At 33.2% G+C, this 25016-nt stretch overlaps 1 long non-coding RNA gene across 1 annotated transcript in view; it reads left to right on the plus strand.

Moving 5' to 3' along the window:
• The first annotated feature begins 300 nt into the window (after positions 1-300).
• LOC149415454 (uncharacterized) overlaps positions 301-25016 on the plus strand; it is a 37382-nt gene continuing 12666 nt past the window's right edge. The window contains exons 1-2 of the long non-coding RNA XR_016303764.1: positions 301-346; positions 889-1064. This is a non-coding gene — a long non-coding RNA (uncharacterized LOC149415454). The remainder of the gene's footprint in view (positions 347-888; positions 1065-25016) is intronic.

Here is a 25016-nt window from a genome sequence, read left to right on the forward strand (position 1 = left end):
AAATAAAAAACTTGTATTGTAAAGATAGATTTATCTTTAATAAAAAACAGAAATAGTTTGTTTTGATTGCATAGACAAAGCACTGAACGAAATATGACATTGGCGGCGCTTGGCGAATATTGTGTGATCTTTCATTTTGACAACTGTGGACCGAAATACTATTTCCCAGGGTTTATTTTGATTTCTGCTGATATCTCGAGTATTTTCGCACTTTCCGCAATAGGAACATTGCCAATAAGCAAAGGGAAACACTAGAATGTTTCCGACGTGAAAATATATAACATTATCTAGTCCATATCTGTAAATCCGAAACACCGGCTGCGCCTAAAACAAGGACTTTTTGTAGGTTAGTATTCGGTTTTACGCATTATTTCTTGGACTCCGTCAGAATGATTATGTCGAAAACAACATCTATGTAGTGAAGTTGTATTAAGAGTTCATCAAAGTTTTATTCATAGATCTTATATTTTGGTGCATAATTTTTGTATTGGTAGAGTTTCCAATCAGGCGTTAACATATATATCTGAAGTTGCGCAAGACAGGTTTTGGTCTTATGAATGACATTGTACTGTCTGGACGAGTAGCCTCAGTAACATTCAATAAATGTACTACTAAAACAAATTAACCACGCTACAGGATGGACCCTGATGCGCCGCTTATACCTAGATTGTATATTGTTTATGCATTGTGTAAGCCAAATAACTTAAAAACCTGATTTGTGTTCGTGGTTTCACGAAAAAATACGACGTCCCAATATGCAAACCATCGGCTCGCAAGCAGTTTGGCTCGCGTACGTCCATCCAACATAACACAGATTTAATAGTACTACATAAAATACTTCATTACAAAATTGACTGTCCTGAGTTACTTTTTTTTTTCTTGTGTCAGTCCGGCGTACCCCAACTCTGGGGTGACAGAAGACCTCGTCCGTGCATATCAAACTTCAAGATCAAATCACGATGAGGGATCTGTGTCATCGTCTGCTCGCAGCGCCTCCCCTGAGGTCAGGAACTGGACTGAGGATGGGCCGAACGTGGATTGGCGACCTTCCGCCCTGCCTCCAGGTATTCCGACGCTTTCTCCTCATGGTCTTCGGGATATTCCCAACCCCAACTCACACTTCTCGTCGAGGCACAACCGGTTTCCTGGCTTAGGGGCGCGGAACCTGATTCTCGTGAAGCCAATCCAACGCCCAGCTTTCTCTCCCTAGGTCTGCCTGTTAGTAGGTATCGACACCCCCTTCACCACAGAAAGAGGCGCATACTTTACCATTTTTCTTTTTTGTTCTTTTTGTAGGTGGCTGTGTATTATTTTAATTCTTCTCTACCTATTGTTGACATTTTGTAAATGTGTTTTTATTATATTAACCAAGTAGAATAGAACTTACTAAAATTATTAAAACACAGCACTTGCATACTGAGAATAACATCGTATGCATGAACATTTTGGAGGTCTTGTTTTGAAATTTTAAATGTAGACTCGTTTTTTTTCAAAAAAATTAGCGTCCTTGCGAGAGCTCTGAAGGGGTACCATCAGTACCTAAAACAGGACGGGGAAGTGGTGGGCCTCCTCCAAAATGTCCTGAGTTACTCCAATTAATCAGCATCCACATACCCAAAAGATCTTGCCGAATTTTACTACCCTTTTATTTTTACAACACAAGGACACTGTCTTATCAAAATTCCCCAATTCCAAGACTTCACAGTCTCGGAAATAAATACTCTGATCTGGAAGATATATTTCATCTTAAAAATAATCAATTTAAATATTGTTTATTTCAATTCTTTTATAGATCGAGACACAAATAGACATCTATAATTTCCGCAATATATATATTTTTATTTTTATTTTGAATATCTATTTATGTGAGACTTCTTATCATTTTTACTAATGTATCTTATTTTTTTTATATGCTTTTGTTGTAACATTTAATATTTTTTTCTTTTTTCGTTGTATTATGTTTCCTTTATTGTTTTAATTTTGTAGAATCTATAATAACTGTGATACTCTACTATTAAACTTTGTGGTGTGTAAAAGCCCATTAGGGCGTGTAATAATAATAAATAAATAAAATAAAAATAACATTGATAATATAATTAGTGTAAAATGCGTTAATTCATTCCAAACGTTTGGTATACGCATGTGTAACGTATTTTCAACGACCAATGATGCGTCTTCGTTTACGCTGCGTACGCCAGTATGTATTATCTCGTTATTACTGTGCTATTATCCTTTTTTTCTATTACTTATATAAAGTCTCGTGTTACGACGAATGTGCGGAAGTGCATTGCATAAATACACCTAGGCAGAGACCGCTTATGGTGCCAATACACCAACCACCTCACTATATTATTTTTTTTTTTCGTAAACTAATGTTTTAAGACAAGATTTTTTATGCATAGCACAAAGGGTAAAAATTATTTTACAAGCAATAATTATTTGCCTGAAACACTCATCCACATTGAAAAATCTCCTGATAAAAGATACATGACATGATACATGGTTGTTTTCAGGTGAAAAAAATGTAACAAGCAGTAATTATTGAATGAAACACTAGTATATATTGAATTATTTCGCGGATAAGAGATAAGCCGCCATAGCTCAGTGGTCAGAGCTGTCGACCGGAAATCAAAAGTACACGGGTTCAAGTCCCGTTGGCGTCATGTATCTTTTATCAGGAGATTTTTCAATGTGGATGAGTGTTTCAGGCGAATAATCATTATTGCTTGTAAAATAATTGTTACCTCACTATCTCACCACCTCTTTTGTAGTAATACAAAGAAAAAGTATTTGGACAAACGTATTTTGTGAGGTGGCGGACATTTGTAGTGCATCTTGTATGAGGTAGGTACTTAACACTACACGAAAGAACGTTATTACAATTTAATTAAATAGGTACCAAATAAATATATTCATAAATTAATTTTCTTTCTGAATAAAATTCTGGAAGATTGTTTTGTTTTGAAAATTAAAACGAACGTAAAATTTTCACCTCTTATGGTTAGTATCGATTTGAAACCGTAAGAAGTCGGACGAACATTTTTTATATTTATTAAATTTATTTTTGATACGTTTTTTCTTTGTACCTACTATGTCGGGCTTGAGATTGTACGTTTTGTTAACCATTCTTGGAATCTGCTGGGCTAATTCTACTAAGGATTATGGAAAAAGCGAGGTTGAGACATCCGTTGTTCACTCGGTCCCTGTCCCTGCCAGAATTGGATTCGAGCTGCTCGCGGGGTGAGGAAATTCAATACTTTTCTTAAACTAATTTCCATCTATGCGTACTGCAGAGACCTTAATTTCGTCGGTTTTTCTGTTTTGGCTTACACAATGCATAAACAATATACAATCTAGGTATAAGGGGTTGCGTCAGGGTCCATCTTGTAGCGTGGTTCAATTGTTTTAGTAGTACTTATTGTCCTACTAAAACCCTTCAAAATTCCTTCATAAATTCATTCCATAAATTAGCAAAATACTATTTATTTTCTTAGAATTTAACATCGTATGGTATTTTTCCAAAAATATGTTGATATTTTCGTATCAGTTGTTTTGTCGACATGTATTGGCGCGGTTATAAGATACTTAAGTATTATAAGATACTTCCCGAAAGTACGCGTTATGGTGAGGCTCATGGAGGATTATTGACGGTACTTGAGGTGATTTTTCACATAAACGGCGCTCTACAAATTATCCAATTATTATTATTTTTATTTTTTTTATGCTTCCGATTTTGTTGTCCGGGTTAAATCTTCCCCATAGGAAAAACTAAACCCTTCCACTCACTTTTCCACAAATGATCAGCTAGTCAATCAATACTATGTAAGTGCATTATATAAGTAAAATAAATACAAGAACAACAACACGTCAACTCACCAGATATCAAATGGGAAAAAAATTCACCGTCTCCAGATATTTTCATATCAGAGGGTACGGCTCGGTAGAACTTCTAACAGGGCCTATAAATCCTACTGATCCCTCAACATAAATATTTAAAAAATCTTTTGTTATCCTACATGTATTCAAAATGACCGACTTTTGCATCTTTATATATAAATTTTTTGATAGATCTAATACGCCAAAATTTTTAATTAGAGAGCTAGGTATAATGCCAGTAGCCGAAATAACGAATGGTAATATTTTTATAGTCTGAGAATGCCAAATTCTTTTTATTTCATTTCCTAAATCTGTGTATTTTCTTATTTTTTCGCTAACAGATTTTTGAATATTACAGGAATTTGGTATAACGACATCAATGATATAAGTTATTTTTTTAATTTTGTCTAGTAAAACTATATCGGGTCTATTATGACTAATCCCTCGGTCTGTTGGTATAGTTTTATCATAATATATTTTATAAAATTCGTTTTCTAAAAATGAATTTGGTTCGTATTCATATTCAAATAATATTCATTATTATTATTATTATTACTTATAGATTTAAGTCAATGGCTACAAACAACACATACTATTGCGTTTGTGCAGACTTTTAAGCTTATTTATATTGAAGAATGTTTTCAAATTATCCATTAAAAATGAAAAAATGAAGATACAATTTTTTCATCTATTTAAAATTTTATTACATTTACTTTAAATTTTGATCTTTCTTAAACGAAAAAATGTCGAAAGTTTAAATAAAAAAAAAGATAAACTTGTCAAATTCCGCTGCACGCTTAGTAAGCAAAAATAAATATAAATAGCACTTGGTTTCAACCAAAGATATTATAGCATATGAGGAGATATATGCTGTTGAACATTTTTACTATGGGACCTAATGTCGCCGTTATTACTAACCAATACTACTGCGCGCCTTCGATTGAAAAGTATCATTTTCGTTGGCACTAATACTACATCAGATTTCCGTGCCTACACTTTCCGACAGCTTTCGCAATTAACAATTACAAATACAAACGGATAGCGATTAAAAAAAAAGAATCGATATAAAAATCGATATTTCAATCAAATTATTCAAGTATAACTTTCATTTCATATAAGTTCTTACTCTCAGAACAGAATAAGTGTGATCTGGACTTTCACCAGGGCTATACTGAACGTATCTACCAAATTGTTTCAAAATTAATAATTTTACAATTATATTGACCAGTACTTTGCGCACCAACGGGTGCTCTACTTGTGTTAGGGTCTTTATTTGTATTTTTTTGTATTTTTTCATAGACTCTTTTAATACACCCATTGGGCTTTTACATTTGGTAGATTGAAATGTTTACAATTTTGTACATAAGGGTTATAAACAATGATTGCAAAAAATAATTTCACCCATTACAGTGGTTTATAATCGGATAAAATAATCACTAACTGAATTATCAGAAATAATATCTTGACACAATAGGTATGTTTTAAACATTGAATTAAAATTAAAAATGTCGATTCGATATTATGAAATTCGTCATTTCATTTTTATATTAAAACGAAATATGCTACAGTACATATTTTGGTCACCGCCATCAAGGGGCGTGAAAAGCTGCATTTGGCTACTTTTTGGCAAACGGTTAAAGAGTGAACAACTAGATCATATACGTAATACAGGCAACGGTTAACGAGAGAACAACTAGATCATATATATGTAATACAGGCAACGGTTAACGAGAGAACAACTAGATCATATATGTTAATACAGGCAACGGTTAACGAGAGAACAACTAGATCATATATGTAATACAGGCAACGGTTAACGAGCGAACAAATAGATCATATGCGCAATACAGGCAACAGGCATATAATAAATTTCTTTACTAGCTGTCCAGACAATACTTTAATGATGAAAATTTGCGGTGTTTTGTGGTGCTCGTTAGATATACTCGTAAAAAAAAATATTTTTATTTTTTGTTTTTTCGTTTAATTCGTAGAACTCCATTTAATTTTTTTTTTAATTTTTTTAAATCAAATTTAATAATATAATTATTAAGTTCTGCAAGTATTTTTTGGTTTTTGTTATTGTTACAGCTGTTTTGTTTTCAAGGCTATTTTCAAACTGTCAAAAAAAATACTCGTAAATAACATAAAGCCTTCTTTCAAAAACCTATTTTTTAAAGGTAGGTATAGAAATTAATTTTGGGTGCATGTAAAACAAGAAATTCGTTTCAACCGGATCATTTGCAGACAAAGGTAGATCAATAAAGTCAAATTCAGAAAATCACTACTAAAAATTATCATCTTCATTTAGCTAACGCGATCTTGACATTTAATACATATATTGTTGACCAGTAAAATCGATATATTTGCTTTACTTGTCGCTTCGATAATTTTGGTGTTACGTTTATATCTAAGTAATGTAAACATATCAACGGATGTCAAGGTATTTTTCCAAAACAGCTTTAGTGAATCGAATTTTTTTTTTATTTGGTGGATTGGTCATATTGATGAAAATAAATATTTTCAAACACTTCCAGATTCACAACACAAACAGATTCCAACGAAACTTTTTAAAGCTTTGGCTACTAGTTCCTGTTTATTATTATCTTTTGATTTAACTCTTAGTTTATTTTGTATCTAAAATGGCGTTCTTTATTATCAATTCCATTATTTTTCAAATGTGTGTAATATCAATGGAAGGGAGAAAAGACCACCTTTATACTTTAACTGTATACATCCATGATAATTAGTTATTTTATTTTCAATCAACGCACCGACACAAGTATCACACTTTAATTTCACACATAGAAAACGGACAAAAGCCAGCTATATATGCTATCACTTGAGAACTAAATTGTGAAGTATCTCATACAAGAATATCTTAACTTCATCGCCAAACAATGTCTGTTGTGTTCTTACAAACAGGTCTCCAACTCGTCTTGGAAGGAGTTTATAAATATTTGGTTGTTTTAGATTAATCAGGGATTTATTAATACTCCACTTATTATAATGGTGACTCGATAGTCGACTTAACTAGAAGTTTGCTAATTGGAATCTAAAACAGTGAGTTTCTCTGAGAGCCTTGCCACTGGCCCTGGCGACTACTGGCCACTGGCTCCATCTAGCGGACTTCTACGCAAGCTCTATGCACTGCCATCTGTGCGTGCATCTGTGAAGCTCTTACGTCCCAACAGTAGAGTAATTGTATTTCATCATCACAATTTTCTAAGAGACTAGCTTTTGGCGCGTTGCAGGAAACTAATGGTTAAAGTGCTAAGCGATTTGATGTTTGAATGTGAATGAAGCAAGGAGTGTGGGACCTCAAAATTTGATAAAAACGGTGTCAAAGTGCTAACGGGTCATTTTTCACCGGGCCATTCGGGTTGTGTAGGTTGAGACGCGTAGTTTGATACCCATATCTTATGTACGGTTTTTGTCACCGACACCTTTGAAAAGTCCCAGGGAATTTACCGCTATATTCAGTACACTTTCTGCTGATACAAAGCTCAGTTTTCTTACGGAAAAACATTGCTTTATAAACACGCAAAACATGAAAACTTTTTACAAAAAAAATCAATTAAATAATTATTTTTTAATAGTAAAATTACTTTCCGAAACTCGGTGCTTCTGGTAGATTACAGCGTCCTCGGGGTAATTTTACGCAGAAATGGCTTCATAAAAATTATCGTTATGGAGGAAAAAAATGTCATTTCAAACATAATTTAATTTCATTAAAAAAAATACCGTAAAAATATATACAAAACGCAATTAGGTACCTACTCGTTAAAAAATAAAGGGATGTGAATGGCACCCGGTGCGACGGTACCCATGCACGCCTACCAAATTTACGATCATTATAAACACGCGAAATACAAAAACTTTTAATTAAAAAGTATATTTTACAAAAAAAATCTTTGCTTCAACCTAATAATACCGCTTCAAACTTCTGCCCTCCTGGTATAATTTATAAATTTGCGTGAGGTTATTGCAGTTTTTCACTAAAACGGACATAAAAAATGATTATTATAATCAAAGCTTATTTTATTTCGTTCAAAAGCATTATATTAAATATATGAAGTAAAGTACCTACACAGATTTTATCATCTCTTTTTACGGTTTTCACATCCCTATGATCAGCCTGTGATTGGCCGAGCCGCAAGATGTACAAAACGCACTCTACAGTGGTTCAGATTAGCACTAAACTTTTTAAACCAATTAAAAATATAAACCTTTTTTTTTTTCGACATTTAAAAATTATTTTTCTGAAAATGACGTCAATCAACCATCCATCTTTTTAATTCACGAACGCGGCTACTATTTTTGTAACAATTCATTATTCATAACGATAAATGTGTCGAAAATCAAAAAATTGTACGCTTCGCAATTTGAGAAATATTTCATAAGCTTTTAAACGTTTCCCGAAACCGACCGACGTGATTTTCTTCAAAAATTTCGTAAATAATAGCAAAAAATTCCGTAAATGCTGTAGAAATGAGATCCCTGAGGCGTACGTGTGGCAAAGCAAATATGATCGTGTGAAAAATGTGGAGATCCGCAAAGAGTACAAGGCTGATGTAAGCGTAATGAGTAAGATTAAGAAAGGGACGCTTAGATGCTTTGGGCATGAAGAGCTAATGAACGAAGAAAGGAGTGCAAGGAAAATATATGACGCAAATGTGAATGGTAGCAGAAGTCGGAGACGCCCGAGGAAGACATGGCACGACCAAGTGAATTAGATACTTGAGTCGAGCCATGTCAAGAGTCAGAATAATAGAAGAGTGTGTATGAGACGATGTATGAATTTGAATGAGGCAAGGAGTGTGTGCCAAGACCGAGTTGTTTTTTAAAACAATGTTTTTCATACATGGGGTAACCATGTCAACAGCAAAGGAGGTACCTACCGCAATTGCATTTGTGTAATGCACTGCCGCACATTCACGGCAACATAAGATTTTATATAAGTAATAGAAAAAAAACATGTAATAGCACCGCAATAACGAGAGAATACTTGCGCCAAACATCGATATACGAAACTATCTACTCGTGAAGGATTCCCGCCGCACAGTGGGCTGAAAATCGCCTTTCATAGACATAGAGACTTGAATTTTCAAGGGTATTTTTTTGGCTAGAAATGGATTCTGCTGATAATTACTATGCTATAAAATTTTGTATGAAGCAATTGCGTGTACAAATGAAGGAGTTACATTTTTTAAAGAAAAAATTGTATGGCACTGACATTAAAAATGAGGTTATCTCTGAAATCATAAGGTTGGCCATTACATCCTTACACACAGATTTACTACTATTTATTTGTATTTTTTTGACAAATAAAAAACATTATTTAAAAAAATATAATTTTGCCAAATGAATGAAATTTTGAACTGATTTAAGTCTTTTCCTTATTTAACTCTTATTTTACATAAATATTCAGCGCGATATTCAATATTGTCTAGAAAATGATCCTACACCGAGACTTTTAGTTCTAAATTCAGTATCATATCCTTTCTTGCTTACTCACCTCTACATAAGAGGAGTGTTTCCCTAGTATTTGAATACTAGAAAACACTCTTCTTATGAAGGCGAGTAAGCGATATGCCTATAGGAATCTCCCGCCCACGGTATATATACGCAAGACGCGCAATACTCGCAATACATAGAACAAATACTGAGTATCTTTGACATATCTGTTCCAAACAAAGATATTATAATAAAATGAGATTATACTGTCAAGTATTTTTAGTATGGAAACGTATGTCACCGATTTTGTTAACCAATACTATTGCACGCATAAACTAAATTAGACTAGACACGGCATATCCATTGAAAAATAACCCCAACACAATTTTGGTTTGGTTCACGTGCACATTTATGAAAAGGCCCGCGCATTGTTTAATTTATAGTAAAAAAAAAAAATATATATATATATATGTATATTACTATATAAAGTTTCCACATAACATATTATAACATAGAATCTATGTAAGAATCGTGGCTCCCTTATCAGGCACAAGAGCTCCTCTTTTCTGATAAGGTATACATGACCAATTATGAACCTAAATATTATATTTTGCAAAATATTTATGTATTAATGTAACCCATATGATCTATATTAAAATAATAAAAAATAAAAAAAATTGTGTCGCATGCGAAATGGGCACTGTGCATTGCGTTTTGCTGGTCTAGAGTTTACTTATTTTGCTTCCCAGTTATAACTGGGCAAGTTCATTTTTTCAATCACAAATATTTCAGATTGTACCCATCGCGGACTTTATTTTAGAAAATGTAATAAGCTATCTGAATACAAAAAAATTAAGTTCCTTACAGATAGCTTGAAGGCAGTGCATTAACAAATATCAGAAATTAATAGAATTTCACAATCGACAAGTAAATTTTCTGACGTCATATTTCAAACAACTCATGACGTCATGCAGTGTGATTTACACATTTAACGGATACATATAAACAATACGACATGGCACGAGCCTGGCACATGATAATTATTGATGTGTTGGTTAAAATCACGCGTTTTTACTTGATACGCGCAAAAAACTTAAGTATGGGTTAGTTATTTGGGCATGTCTCTAATTCAGGGTTGTATTAACTTCACTTCACTTCCACAATTATTTTCGTGTTAAATTATATGAAAAAATCGCGTCGTTGAGTAATTTATTTTGTGCGTACATTTTTCTTTTTATTGAAAAAAAATGTGTATATATATATATATATTACACTTGCCTTGAGCAATTTTTTAAATGTTACCTTAATTAGCGACAAGCTATGTTGAATTATAACAAATATGTGTTGTTTTTTGTCATATTTATTTATATAATTATAACTATTGCTGTAGAGGTGATGAAGGTGGTGGAAGATATGTTACATGAAAAGGAACGTTAGAACATGTAGGCTTAAAATGTTAGGTATAGGAATAAATATTTTCTATATACATTCCGAAAATTATTCTTAAAATGTCTTATTTTCGCTTAGGTTTCCCCACAAACCGAGAAAAAATTGAAAAATGGATATAGGCAAACCGGATTCAACTATGTGAAAATAACTTGGTAAATTTCCTTCAGGTCCTTTATAATCTTTGAGCATGCTGTGTGGAGGAGAGAATGTTATATACCCACAAATTAGGTATAGTTGCTTAATCTGAGAAAGGTTATTTTAATTGCTGGTTGTTATTGTCTAGCTTTGGTTAAGCACCATCTATATATTTCACAAAAATGGTACTACAAAAATAAACCGAATAGGCATTTCTATGAAATCGTATGACATTAGAGCAGTTAATATACGAAATAAATGTCGGTCCTACCCGATCGGCATGCATTTTGCAAGGTTGTTGGCGCGGTTGACTCCAATCCTTGGGGAGGAAGGTACAATCATAATTTTTTTCCGTAGATATGTAAAGTTGTGCCTATATTCGAAAAAAGGAGACACACAACAAAAAACACAATGTAAAAGCTTATTTAATGGACATAAATAACTTGATATTATTACCATGTAACCCCCACCCTCCCTTGACCCACTCCACCACACGCTCTCTGAAGCTCTGTCCTCGTCTAATATGATTTCTCTCGCTTTATTTTAATATTATATTTTATACATCTTTTAATACTCAGTTGTTTTGTTTTCTTCGGGGGGCGCACAGAGTCGTATTTGCACGATCTACGCGGCCAAAAGTCCCAATCTCAAAATAACAATACTATTCATAAAAACCGGTTCCCCGAACAAAGGACTAACTCGTGAACAGAACCCGTCCCTGTTCTACCTTGTAATGCGCACCGCGCACCCGTGGCGTCAGTCGGAATTGAACCGTTTCACCTAGTGCACGTATCTGTTCTCGGCGACGCGCTTTATTATACGAACTTCCCAAGTTATTTTTTATGTTAACAAGTTATTGTTACAAATTGAAAGTGATGGATTCTAATGAAGAAGGTAAGAAACTTACAAATTACATTATAAAAGTTATGGTAAACTACAAAACAAGATTATTATTTCAACTTATAAAAAATGTTTTTTTCGTACCCTGATTTCCTTCAATATTTTTCTTTACTAGTGTTTGTGTTCATGTATAGGGGTAGATCGGGCTATGGTTATTATTACAGGTTGTTATTTGATCCTTTTCCTTATAACTAATATCAAAATCGTGTCCGGAAACTTCCGGATAAATATAGTTTTGAAACGTTAAAGATGTGTAGCGAAATTTCGTATAAAATTGGAAATGTTTGTTCGTGTCTTTTAACTTAATGTATGTTTGTTTTAGGTTCAGAGGGTGCATCAGAAGTAAAGATTGTGACTCGACAATATTTATTCGACCGCATGAAGAAGGAAAATTTGCCTAGTTTAGATGCAAATCTAAACTATCTAAAAGATCAACTTTTGTCATGTGAAAATTATAATGAAGACCAAATTATTAAATTGAAACGTGGTTTTGCCTTTTTCAAATCAGAACTGAAACAAAGGTGGGTCAAAGCTCATTATAAAGAAGCTAATTTTCTAAAATACAACCAATCTTGGCTATAAGGTACTTTTGAAATACCCGTAGTTGAGACACAAAAACGGCCAGGTCGGCCATCCAAGTCGTTCGAAGACTTAAGTGAGAGGAGCAAAAGGCGAAAGACTGAAGAACTTCGTTCTAATTTTGAAAAGGATATCATAATCCATGCTGCGACAGTGGAACTGGGAAAATCTGGTAAAAAAGATGCATCAAATGTCTTAAAAGATATCACCAGTACTCCGACACGAGCAACTAAATATAAAAAGGCATTTTACTGTACAAAATCAAGTAAAAAGCAAGCCTCCTCCTTAACACCAATGCAAGCTTTGCAAATGTTAGTAGATGCCGATTTGACACTTGGACAGTACGAAATTTTAAGAAAGACCAATAAAAAGTTTTTTCCATGCTATAGCCGCTTACTAAAAGCCAAGCAGACAATTTACCCACCTCAAGAATCGATTACGGTGACAAGTACTAGTGCCGAAGCTCAATTGCAGCCTCTAATGGATGTTACCGCTAGGCGTTTAACGGAGTACCTAGAAGAGCTATTGGAGACTTTAAAGGATCAAGAGCGTGAATGCCTAACTCTCATAAGTAAATGGGGTTGCGATGGGTCCCAGCAATCACAGTTTAAGCAAAAACTACAAAATGATACCGATTCGGATGCAAATATATTTCAAAGCTGCTTTGTACCTGTCCAATTGATTTGTGGAGATAATAAAGTTTTATGGAACAATCCAACGCCCTCAACGTCGACCAATAAGATTCCGTTTTGTCAAGGAAACAACAGATGTTACTGAAGAGGAAATAAGACATGTCAAAAGCGCCATTAACTTGTTAGTCCCAACAGAGGTCAATATAGTGGAGAAAAAATTCTTAATAAAGCACACATTTGTACTGACCATGGTAGACGGAAAGGTCTGCAATGCCGCCACAGGTACAAAGTCCACAAGTAGGTGCTATATATGTGGAGCAACCTCGAAAGATTTCAATAAATTGGACTACACAAGAGGAGTGAACTTTGCAGTCCTTGAATTTGGCATATCGGTGTTGCACGCCAGAATTCGAATTTATGAATGTATCCTACATTTAGCCTTTAAACTCTATACAGGGAAAGGAAATCGAAGGAGGAGAAAGACCTAGAAGAGCAAACCAAGAAAGAGATACAAAGAAGGTTTCGCAATGAAACAGGGCTAATAATAGATATGCCTAAGTCCAATTTCGGCAATACCAATGATGGCAATACCAGCAGAAGGTTCTTTGAGGACCCCAAATTAGCTGCAAAAATAACTGACATCAGCTATGAGCTAATTTACAGACTAAAAGTCATATTGGAAGCAATTTCAAGCGGGTTCAAAATTGATCCCGTAAAGTATGAAAAATATGCTTCAGAAACTGCTCGCGTTTATGTGGACCTATATTATTGGCACCCTATGACGCCAACAATGCACAAGCTTTTAGTCCATGGCGCAGTCACCATCGAAAAGGCATTATTACCAATCGGACAGCTTTCCGAGGAAGCAGCTGAGCCTCGCAACAAACATTTTAGATGTTACCGCCAAGATTATGCGAGGAAATTTTCAAGGGAAAGCTGTAATCAGGATATTTTTAATCGCCTTCTTCTTACTTCTGATCCTATGCTAAGTAGCATGCGGACTGTAAAAAAAAGGAAATCTGGAACATTTTTACCTGTAACTTTGGCCATGTTTGCCCCTGCAGACCCCAATATATCAGAAAGTTCATCGGAGAGTGATGAAGAATGCCAATAAACTAGCATTTTTATTGTTATTTCCCTTTGTACAGACCGAAAATTGTACTTTTTTGATTTTTTGTAAATATATAATTATATAATCTTGAATATATATATAATTATTGTGAAAAATTGTTTTTTAATTTATTTACATTGTTTCTATACCAATTCAGTATAAACATAGTTTTGGCCGCGTAGATCGTGCAAATACGATTCTGTGGGGCGTTTAGGCAAAAAGCGACCGCTCTCCCTCCCCCTCAAGTTGTTTCGACTCGAGGTTCGTTTTTGCTTGCGCGGCGTTTAGAAAAAAGTCCCATTCAATTGTTTCGGGCTTCAGGCGAAAAGCGACCGCCGTTTCCCCAGAGTCGTTTCGACTCGAGGTTCGTTTTCGCGCGCCCCGTTTTTCGAAAAACCTCGAGTTCATTTGTTTCAGCATCAGGCGAAAGGCGACCGAAATGCCTTTCTGTCGGTATAGAATCCGAGGTTCAATTTGGTCTGGCAAAAATTCGACAAAATTCAGTGCGAGTTTGTATTTAAATTTTTCCCCCAAACTCGACCAGATTCGTTCGGGCTGGATGTCGACAAAAATTTCCGGAAACTATGGCGGCGGAATTTGGAAGCGCTCGCGGCGCGCTATACGGAAGCGCCGCAGTACGCTTTTCGGCGGCCGGGATGGCCACACTCGCAAAACTAATTTGTCGCCGCTTAAGTTGCACAGCTTCCCGGTGACAAATTAACGTTTCGCCACGAGTGTTACCATACGCGCCGTTTCCAAACGGCTATATTTTGGAGCATTTTAGCAATGTTTCATTTTCATCGATCACTATCGATCTGTAAAACTTTTTTTCTTTCTCCGTTTATATTTTTATTCAATTTCGAACACACCCTGAACGCGAAATGATTAAAAAAAATTCGTGCGCCTTTTTTGCTCGAAAATGTTTCGTTTTTCGTATTATTCAAACGTAAATTATTTTTTATTTATTTTTTTTATTTTTATTCTAGATAAAAGAAAATTACATTTTTTAATTATTTAACTAGAAATAATATAGGTTTATATTTTACACTTAAATATATTACACACTGATATTATTCACTTTCATTGTTTTGTTGATTGAGCATAAAACTGAACAATTTTTTTTTAAATGTACCTATACTTTTTTCATTTTTATTTTCATCTGGGAGGCAATTGTATATGTTGCTTCCCTCGTAACCAATGGATTGCTTGCAAAAGATTTCAAAAGACGATTGATTTTGATCAAGCGTCGGGTCTGATTTAATCAGTTATCGTTGTTTTTTTTTTAAATTTCACGTAAAGGTTTACGAAATTTCCCCATTTATCGGGAAAGAGGTTAAAATATCGCGGAAATGTTTTTTTTTGCATAATGGTATCATTGGCCAAGGAAATAGTCACGTGGTCACCCAACCACGTGGTTCGCTTTGTTTATCAAAATCTACATGGTCAACCTGATGATTGAATTCCGTCGAAAACGCGTAGTCTGCGATTAAAATTTTCGAAAAAAAATCGTCGTCCGAAGGTTTAGAAACGTTAATCGGCCGTCTTACATATGGCGCTCGGTTCAAAATGTCTCACAATAACCGGCTAAAGTTTTGACATTGGCGACCTTAACAAAAAATGCCATTTTAAAAAAGAAAACAGTCGGGCTTTTGACCAATCAGAAATCAGCCAATCATAGACTAGCACCGAAGTGTTGTAGTATACTTTTAAGTGTTGTAAATTCAAAGAAACGATAAAATCTGTTCAGGTACTTACTTTGGGAGTTTATCTTTTTAGAATCGATAATGCTTTTGAACGAAATAAAATAAAGTTTGATAAAAATAATTTGGCACGGGTATCGTCGCCTTGTAGTGAAAAACTACATCAATAGCGTCACGCAAATTTATAAATTATACCAGGAGCGCAGAAGTTGTGTGAAGCGACGTTTTTTTTGTAAAATAAACATTTTTTTAATAACAAGTTTTTGCAGCTTGCGTCTTTATAATAATCATTTAATTTGGGAGGCGGGCATGGGTACCGTCGCCCCGGGAGCCATTCACATTTAAAGTATGATCCATTTATTTTTAACAAGTAGGTACCTAATTGCGTTATGTATATATTTTTTCGGTATTTTTTTTTAAAGTAGGTGCATGTACCTACACAGATGGTACCGGGTAGAGGTCCTAGGTAGGCAGGCACTGAGAGCGTGTTTTAGCCCGTTTTCTAGGTTAGGTACGTCGTGTTGTTATATAATCTATGGAAAAAAAATAAAAAATAAACGATTAAATCTCTTCAGGAACTTTGGCAGTTCATCTTTTTAAAATCGATAGTGCTTTTGAACGAATAAAATAAGGTTGGATAAAAATAATTTTGCATGCGTACCGTTGCCCCGTAGTGAAAAACTACATCAATAGCGTCAGGCAAATTTATAAATTATACCAGGAGCGCAGAAGTTAGTAGGGTGAAGCGATGAGTTTTTTTGTAAAATATACATCTTTTAATCAAAAGTTTTTGATTAAAAGATGTTGCAGTTTGCGTGATAAGTAATAATTAAATTTGAGAGGCGGGAATGGTTACCGTCGCCCTGGGAGCCATTCATATATAAAGTTTTTTCTTTATTTTTTTAACGAGTAGCTACCAAATTGCGTCATGAAAATATTTTTTTAGTAATTTTTTTAAAAAATTAAATTATGTTTGAAATGACAATTTTTTTCTTCCATAATGATAATTCTTATAAAGCCATTTATGCGAAAAATTACCTCGAGGACGCTGTAATCTACCAGGAGCTCAGAAATTTGGAAAAGTAATTTATTATTAAAAACGGTTTATTTATTTATTTATTTTTTTTGAATATAATTTTTTCAATTAAAAGTTTTTACATATGGGTACCGTCGCCCCGTAGTAAAAAACTACGTCACACAAATTTATAAATTATACTCGGAGCGCAGAAGTAAGTAGGTTGAAGCGTCGATTTTTTTTGTAAAATATACATTTTTTTGATTAAAAGTTTTTGCTTTTCGCGTGTTTATAATAATATTTAATTTGGTAGGCGGAGATGGGTACCGTCGCCCCGGGAGCAAATCATAAATAAAGTGTGATCCCTTTATTTTTTAACGAGTAAGGTACCTTATTGCGTTATGTATAAATTTTTTCGATGTTTTTTTTATGAAACTAAATTATGCTTGAAATGAACGACTTTTTTCTTCCATAATGATAATTCTTTTAAAGCCATTTCTGCTACAAATTACCTCGAGGGCGCTGTATTCTACCATGAGCACAGAAGTTTGGGAAAGTAATTTAATATTGAAAACGGATTATTTAACTTTTTTTTTAAATTTAATTTTTTCCAATAAAAGTTTTTACATTTTGCGAGTTATTAGAGCAATGTTTTTTTTTTTAAATAAAACTCGAAGAATTTTGAAGAATGTCGGTGACAAAAACCGTACATACGATATGGGTATCAAATTACGCGTCTCGACCTACACAACCCTAACGGCTCGGTGAAAAAATGATCAGTAAGCTCCTTGGCACATTTTTTTCTCAAAAGATCATTTTTTTTAAATTTTTGTAGTCCCACACTCTTTGTCTCATCTACACTCAAACATCAAATGGCTTAGCACATTTACCCATTAGTTGCCTGTAGACGCGTAGACCCATATTGTATGTACGGTTTTTGTCACAGACATTCTTGAAAAGTCCCAGAGAATTTACCGCTTTACTCAGTACACTTTTTGCTGATCAAAAGCTTTCAGTTTTGTTTTGGATAAAAACATTGCATTTTAAACACGATAAATGTAAAAAACTTTTATTTAAAAAAAAATGTATTTAAAAAAAATAATTCGTTTTAAATAGTAAAATTACTTTCCGAAACTTCTGTGCTCCTAGTAGATTACATCGTCCTCGAGGTAATTTTTCGCGGAAATGGCCTTATAAAAATTATCATTATGGAGGAAAAAAATTGTTATTTCAAAATGAATTTAATTTTAAAAAGAACCGAAAAAAAAACAAAACGTAATAAGGTACCTACTTGTTAAAAAATAAAGAGATCATACTTTATATATGAATGGCTCCCGGGGCGACGGTACCCATGCCCGCCACTCAAATTTTATGATTTTCAACAAAAATCGTTACTTCAACATTCTTAGTACCGCTTCAAAACTTCTTCCCTCCTGGCATAATTTATAATTTTTCGTGACGCTGACGGGCAACAATTGAAAAAACTCGTTGATTCCGTTTTAGAAGTTATTAAAGCCAATGTTGGAAATATTTCATATTATTACTTTATTTATTTATTTATTAAACGCCATAAAAGGCTTTTACAGTAATGTGAAACATTAGATTATAAGTACACAGTTCAGGGCTGTCAGAGACTTGACAATTAAAAATAACATATTGATGTAGTTTTTGCTCTCCTTTTGCTCGCAACATATGTTATTATGGTATGGGGCGGTTGCGCTGAATCCGTCATTAATCCAAAAATTAAGTACAAAACTAATATTGAGAATTATATTTAATTACCAACCTACCCACCTCTCCGATGTGCTATTTGCTAAAATCAGGGTCTTAGATATTCGACAACTATTCACTAAGCCAAGCTTATCATACATACGTAAAAATAACCAGCTGGTGGCTCCACAACATCAAGTACACACCCGCTTTTTATCAAACCTGGGATGCGAGGTTCCAAAAACTAGAACCACATTCGCTCAACGACAATTCTGGTTCATCGCCCCTAATTGAATCCTCTATCGAAAATATTAATTAAAAGCAAATTTGGAATAAAAATTAAGGGTAATACAAGGGAAAGTAGTACAATTTCGCATTTATTATTTATGGATGATATAAAATTATTTGCGAATTCTGAACAAAATTTAGAGAAAATGATCGAGGTAGTTAAAAACTTTTCAGATGAAATCAAAATGACTTTTGGTTTGAAAAATCCCTCTTTTAATTGAAATGCCCGGTATTATATTTTCTTACCTTTTAATTTATAAGTTAATTGGTATCCCAAAAGGACATAATATTTTCCAAAAAGCTAATAATGATGGGGTTAATTTTATATACATATTTAATACAGCCACGAGTGCTGGACACTTTTTTTTATTTTTTTATTTATTGTTGATACATTTTTTTTTACAATATTTCATATTTCAATTCAGTAATGTTGGCCTCACTGGGTTGTTTACCCGTGCTGAGGCCCCCATTTTATAATTTAAGAATTTATACATTTAAATGACTAATTTAACGACTAATCTATGGTTAACTATAGTGCTAAGATCTGAAATTTCCGCGTCCCTTATAAACTAGCCGAAAAATTAATAGGAGTTGTTTAAAGCCACAATAAATAGATTAAATTAAAGTTTAAACCTTCTACGTTTTGTGGGATCAAAAGTTTTAGTTAAGATTTCAAAGTGTGAGTGATTTTTGCGCAAAAACTAATTAAAGTAAAAAAATATTAAATGTCAAGTTGAGTGACTTTGTCTATGCAATAAAACAAATATTAAATAGTGATTGCCACCATCAATTTTTCATCAAGCATAATTAAAGAGGGGCATTTGTGAACTTACTAAAATAGTGATGTCTAGCACACGTAGCAAAACCCCAATAATTTCGGAAGATAAATTGAACATGGATAAGATTATTGAATACATTGATAAAAAATTTGAAACCCTGAAAAGAGATATATTTACAAAAATTGATTTACAAACTACAGAAACTACTAAAAGTATTGATTTTATCAGTGCTCAATACGATGAGATGTTAAAAAAAATTGAGGTCTCAAATAATTTAAATCGAGCGATCAAACAGATTTTGAAAATATAAAAAAAGACCAAATGGAAAAAAATATGATAATTAAAAAACTTGAAATCCGACTTTCTGATTTGGAAACGTTATCAAAATCTAATAGTTTGGAAATAGCAGGAATTCCACAACAAAACCGCGAACAACCTTTGGAAATTGTTAAAAAAGTTGCTGCCGCAGCAGGAATCCACCTCTTACACACTGATATAACTGACGTCACGAGAGTCTCAGACAGACGAAATGAAGCCCCTCCTAAACTTCTTGTGACCTTTTCCGATAAAAGAAAAAGAGATTCCCTCCTTGATAAGAAAAAGGAAATAAATTATAATGAAATCAAGGATCTGGCGACATCTCGAATCTTCATCGGGGAAGAATTAAGCCCGTATCATAAAGAAATCCTATGGAAAACAAAACAATTATCAAAAGAAAAAAAATACCAATATGTATGGTACAAACAGGGTAAAGTTATGATACGCAAAAAACAAGATGATAAAATTATCTACATTAAGCACCTTGATGATATAGTGAAAATAATTTAGTGAATAATATGAACAACATTACTTAATCCACTTAATAATTTAAATTTAGAAAATGAATAACGCACTAACAACAAACATACCAAACATATCATCCATAAACAATAATTTTAACATAATGCACCAGAATATTAGAAGTATCAATAAAAACTTTGACGAACTACAAATATTGATGAAAAGTTTAAATTTAAAATGGGATATTATTATTCTTACTGAATGTTGGCTAACTGATAAATACTACCCCCTACAAATTGGTAATTATGTCCCTTACTCTACAATAATGAACAACACAAAAAATGATGGTGTCATCGTATATATTAAAGAAGATATAGAAGCTGATGTCAGAGAGATCTGGATCAATAATGCAAACTGTCTAAGTATATCAATCGGTAATGACACAACAATACTCGAAATTTATAGATCTCCTTCTACACAAAATCTAGAACCATTCCTCAACTCCTTATCTAATCAACTAAGTCTACTAAAAAGAACTAAAGATGTATTTATCATCGGTGATATAAATATTGATATTCTTGAAAATGGCCATCCAAAAAAATTTGATTATATGCAAACACTAGCATACCATGGATATAAAAGCCTAATTGATGAACCAACACGTGTATATAATGAAAGCAAAACTTGCATTGATCATATCTTTTGTAAAACTAATAGAAAAACTCAAGCCATTATTTGTACTACCACACTGACCATTATACAATAATTCTATCTATTACAAAAAAAAATACATATGTAAACCAAAAAAAGAAATCACTCCTAACGAAGTCTGAAACAAATTGGGAAAACGTCAAATGCGAGTTAACAGTGAATGACTGGACAAGACTTCTGGAAAAAGATGATACTGATACTGCTTGGAGTTATTTTATAGAAGTTTTACAGAACATTATCCTATCAAACACCAAAACCATAGAAAAAAAGTTATCTCATAAAAATTTACACATTAAACTCTGGATTAGTCAGAATATTATAAACTCAATCAGAAAAAGAGATGAACTGCACAAAAAAGTCAAAAACAACCCTTATGATATCCTAACACTTCGATTCTACAAAAGATATCGTAATACATGTAAAAATGTAATACGTTATGCTAAAGAAACATTCTATAAAAACAAAATTGATGAATGTAATAATGATTCACGTAAACTCTGGCAGATCATAAATGAAATAACTAATGCTAAAGCCTCACATAATGACAATAGCATTAAGGAATTAAACATTGATGAGATTCCCACATCTTTTACAGAACACCCGGACAAACTTCTTGACTTTATAAACAACTATTTTTGCAATATAGGCTCAAACTTAGCAAATAAAATTAAACAAAATTCAATTAGTACTATCGAAAATACAGTGAGGATTGACGATGTAAATCAAGAAAACAGCCTCAATATTGTCAAGATAACAAGTGATGAAATAAGAAATATTATAGCCTCCCTAAATATAAATACTTCATCGGGAAATGAACTGATATCAAGCAAATCAATTAAATATCTACAAAATGAGTTAATCCACCCACTGACGTATCTTATAAATCTGTCAATATCAAATGGTACTTTTCCTGCTTGTCTTAAAATTGCTACGATCATTCCAATATATAAAAACGGTCCCAAAAATGATGTATCAAACTATCGACCAATTAGTATTTTAACTACACTATCAAAAATATTAGAAAAAGTTATAAAAAAACAAATGCTTACATTTTTGGATTCTAATAAAATATTATCATCTACGCAGTATGGTTTTAGGGAAAACCTGGGTACTGGTGACGCTATAGCTAATGTAACAAATACAATTATTAGAAAATTGGATGAAGGCAAAAAATGCCTAGCAGTTTTCATTGATCTTCAAAAATCTTTCGATACCATTGACCACGAAATACTGTATTTAAAACTAAAAAAATATGGAATAACCGAAACAACCCTAAACCTACTTAGAAGTTACTTAACGGGAAGAGAACAATTTGTACAAATTGGTAAAAGAAGGAGCAAAACTCTACCAATTAAGTACGGTGTCCCCCAGGGAAGCGTATTAGGACCTATACTATTTCTAATTTACATAAATGACCTTATGAATCTTCCCATCAAAGGAAACATAATGAGCTTTGCAGATGACACTGTAATTTTATTCCATGAACAAGATTGGTCAAGCACATATAAGGAGGCTGAACATGGCCTAACTGTTCTTCAAAACTGGCTTAAAGCAAACTCCCTTACATTAAATGTGAATAAAACCAAATATTTAATTTTCTCCAAAAACAAAAGAGGACAACCAATGAATGAGCATATACTCAAACTACATGAATGTCAAAAAAAATTTCCTCAATGTTCCTGCTCGATTATAACTCAAACCAAAAGCATAAAATATCTTGGTATTGAAATTGACGATAAACTACACTGGGATTCACACATTGATCGAACTTCAAAAAAGTTAACTAAACTCAACTACTTCTTCAAAAAATTACGGAACATTTTGTCAGCTAGGGATTTAAAGAGAGTTTACTATGCTTTATGCCACTCCAAATTGGAATATGGAATAATAGGATGGGGCTCAGCAGTATCAAAACATATAAAACAGCTGAAGGTAACTCAGAATTGCATCATAAAGACCATACTAAAGGTTCCTATAAGGACGTCAACAACAGAAATTTTTAAACAATTTGACGTTCCAAGCATACAGAAAATCTATGCCAAAAACATTTTGGTACAACACCTCAAAAATAATTCTCAGGAAAACACCTCACATACTCATAAAACCAGAGCCAAACAAACAGAGATACTAACTATACCAAAGTGTAACTCTACCTTTGGACAAAGAAGCTCTGAATTTTTAGCAGTAAAGGTATATAACAAACTCCCACTTAGTATCAAACAAATCAAAACAAAAAACAACTGCATTAAGAACATTAAATCTTGGCTTAAGGAATTACCGGAAAAAGAACTTACTAGCATATTTAAAACATCGTCGTAGAAGTTTCTGGAAACCCTTACCCAAAACATGGAGTCATACCATAGAAGTCGCTGAATAACTTATCCAAAACCTAGTCCCCCTCAGCACAGGATCTCCTAGTGAGGGGGACTATGAATATAATCAACATCTATTTTTTATATATATATTCTTATAAAAATGTAAAAAAAATGTATAATATAGCTACTAAATAAAAAAAAAAAAAAAAAAAAAAAAAAGAAAAACAATATTAAAATAAAGATAAATTTAAAATAAAAATAAAGATTAAAAATTAAAATATAATTATTCAAAAGAAAAATATCAAAAGAGAATGTAAATCGGCATTTATAATGATATATGTGTTTGTGCGTGTTGCGTGTTTTATATATTTTTTTTGTGTTGCGTGTATATGTTTTATTCTTTTATGTTATAGAATTTTGGTAATATTGTCTAATACACTATGGAAAGCCTTTTGGTAATCTATATAGCAAGAATGTAAATTACGCTTTCGAGTTTGAATCTGTTTTAGAATTACAGAATCAAAAACGAATTGTTCTTTACATCCCATATGTTTTCTGCGATAACCTTTTTGCTGTTCAGATACAATATTTTTTCATCTAAATAAGTATAAATTAAATCTGCCAAACAAGAGGTTAAAACTTTGTATACTGTCGGAAAACATGTAATGTGTCTATACTGAGAGCTTTGATTATATAAATGTCTAGATAGTGTCGCACTGTTATTCCGACAGAAAGAACAGGCCAGATTTGAAATACTTGTGTGCGTGTCACGCACACAAGTATACGCAAATTATATCGTTGACGTAAGCGCTTAACGTCACTGTAGGCGTATTGAGTAATACCAGCTACCTAGTATTTCCCAAAAAAGTTGGGAAAAAATATGTTTCGATTTTGCGGGACCTATAATTCGTTTAATTTTGAATTCATTTAAGTAAGTTAGTTTTCTACATAAATATAATGATATAAATGAAAAGAAAATCATTGTTAAAAGAGATTTATTTTTATTTGATTATTTTTAACAAATAAACAAGAAATACGGAAAATAAGAAAGATACATTCCTAGACGCTGCCAAATGGCCGGCAGGTATCGCTGTGTCTAAATTTAAATTTTTATCATCATCAATTAAAGAAGGTGGCCCACAACCAGGTAAATCTATACCTACCTAAAAAGTAGTGTATGGATACCTTATCAACTTAAATACATAAATATGATCGACCAAATTCAAAAAAAATTCCTAAGGTACGTTTACATGTGATCATACGGAATATATCCGAAATTCATGCATCACGTGGAAATGCTAAAGGAGACAAATTATCAAAGCCTGGAGACCATGCGTAATGCCGGACTCATGGTATTTGAATTAAAGTTATTAAAACATCTTATCGATTGTCCATATCTCCTGTCATGCTGTGGCTTATTCGCTCCTGATAAACACTGTCGAACTCGTAGCCACGCCCTATTCTGCATACCGCACAGATGTCATGGCTCAACATAGCATGACAAGAGGTTATGACATTGCTTAATGCCCTACCAGCAAATATAGATGTGTTTAATATCACTATACCATGTTTAAAATAAATT

Source organism: Hesperophylax consimilis, chromosome 18, assembly GCF_061612785.1.
Source record: "Hesperophylax consimilis isolate HC1 chromosome 18, BYU_Hcon_1.0, whole genome shotgun sequence".
NCBI lineage: Eukaryota > Metazoa > Arthropoda > Insecta > Trichoptera > Limnephilidae > Hesperophylax > Hesperophylax consimilis.